The sequence below is a fragment of the Microtus ochrogaster genome, chromosome 7 (genome assembly GCF_000317375.1).
Source record: "Microtus ochrogaster isolate Prairie Vole_2 chromosome 7, MicOch1.0, whole genome shotgun sequence".
Classification (NCBI taxonomy): Eukaryota; Metazoa; Chordata; class Mammalia; order Rodentia; family Cricetidae; genus Microtus; species Microtus ochrogaster.
The window spans coordinates 25,243,743-25,246,028 of record NC_022014.1 but is presented as its reverse complement, the minus strand read 5'-3'; positions in this window follow the sequence as shown (position 1 = coordinate 25,246,028).

Below are 2,286 nucleotides of genomic sequence, written 5' to 3'. Positions count from 1 at the left end.
ATTGCCCTTCCCATTGTCACCAATCATGACATTCAAATGTTAAGCTCTTAATGCAGCAGCACTAATGACAGGAGAATGGAGACTCCAGCAGCTAGATTCAGTAAGCTAGTGTCATAGAAGTATTGCCTACCTCTCTGTGTATCATTTATTTTCTTCTAATATCTTTTTCAGTTAGAGGTGGATCTCAGGGATTTGAGCATGCTACATAACTACAGTACTACTGAGGTCAATGCCCAGGCACCATAGCCATATCTCTTTGTGCTTCTCCTTGACTTCTTTGCCAGCTAAGATATATACTAGGGTTCATTAGACAGAGTTATGTAGAAGAAAGCAGAATGAGACCAGGAGCTATTTTGAAGATACAGCTCACACAATTGGGAACTGATAACTCCAGTAGGGTAGAGGTTACAGTCTCAAATCCAAAGAAATCTGGATGAATATTCTCAAGAGACCAGTATTTATGTGATTTCCACCAACTGAATACATGAAGATAATCACATTATTAAGGGTTAGAGTTAATTTATGATGACTTAATGTTAATTAATAATTTAAATTTTAGTAACAGTGTACAATACCTTCATAGAAATTTCCAGAACTATTATTCAATCAAAATTACTATCAGAACCTAGATCAGTTCCTAATAATTAACTAAAATGTTGGGCATGGATATCTGAAGACGAAGTCAAGAGAAAGATAAAAGTAACTGCTACTTCAAAAAATGTTCATCATATATATTTTTTGACATCACTATTAGTGGAATCATATGAATTAAAGAAAAATATGAATCATTCATATTACTGAAAAGAGCATTGCATCTTTTCCACCACAATACTTTTCCATGAATACACACCTACATCTGTAAAGCTAATTACAGAGTATCAAATTTTAATACTAAAAATTTCAAGTTTAGTGAGTTTACATTCTGGGGAGATTAAAGAAGAGTAATTATTTGGAGTTGATGTGCATATCTATCTTAAATTGAAAGAGTCTTTGTCTCAGGTTATAGCACATCCAGGAAATTTGCATGGACACTGAGTCTCATCCAGGGAGGGCTGGTCTTGCTATGGCATGTGGGCAGCCATGATCTTTCCTGCAAGAAGTTAAAGTCTGGCAACAATAGCTGTGAAACAGTGAGCAGTGCCATTGGTAGCTGTGAGATGAGTACAAGAAACAGAGGGAACATGGTAGTAGAACTCATTGTGTGTAGAGGCACAAGCAAGGTTTAACTTAGCATATGACATGTCAGTTGTGGGATTGTAAATGGGACATGCCACGTAACAGGTGAAAGCATATAATAGGTAAAATGAGCATCAAATCAGAAATGATGGAGGCACAAATTTCAGTTTGAAATTTATCACTGCTGAGAGAAGAATGCAGGCAGTATTTTGGTCCATAATGGGCTGTAGAGGTTGATAAATGTCAGAAAAGCAAAAATCATTTGTGTACATTATAGGAATTTTGTCCTTAAGAACAAGACATTCATTCACCTGAGGAATGAATCACAGAAAAGAGTATAGTATTTTAATCTCATAATGGAAGTCTTGGTTAAACATACTGATGAAACTAGTGTGTAGACATGGAACGTGGGTTGAAATTAAACGCTGTCCTCAATATTTCAGAAAGGAAATCATAGCATCCATTTCTAGGAACATGATTGGATGGTCTTAAATGTCTGAGTAAGAAAAGAATAAAAAAAAAGAAACTATTACACGAGATTGAAATTCAAGGTAAGAATAACATAAAATGCAATAAATTATATAATGGTTCTTGAATTAATTTTATTTTATTATGAGAAACTAGAGACATGGGAGACAGAAGACATTAGGAGAGAGAGGATTTTTCTTCTCTTGGTATCCATTGAGACTCAGATGATTTTGGGGGAAAGTCCATAGAAGAATATTAGTCTGCAATGGGGTAGTGAATTCTATAGGTTAGACAGAAAACTATGGATGTCTCTTATTGGTAATTTATCACATTAAAATACATGCATTTTACTAGGGTTTATATAAAATTAAGAGAATCCATTTTATAAAAATCCTTGAAGAAAAAAACTGTAGATTGGGGTGAGCTACAGCTTCATGGAATAAGCAGACAGGCAGGAAAGAGATTTGTTAATACATTGTGAATATCAGAAGCAATTAGAAACGACTATACTTCTTTGCGGGAGCCATTCTGCCGGGCCCAAGCTGGAGAAGAAGAAGGGCCGTTCTGCCATCAACGAGGTGGTGACCCGAGAATACACCATCAACATTCACAAGCGCATCCATGGCGTGGGCTTCAAGAAGC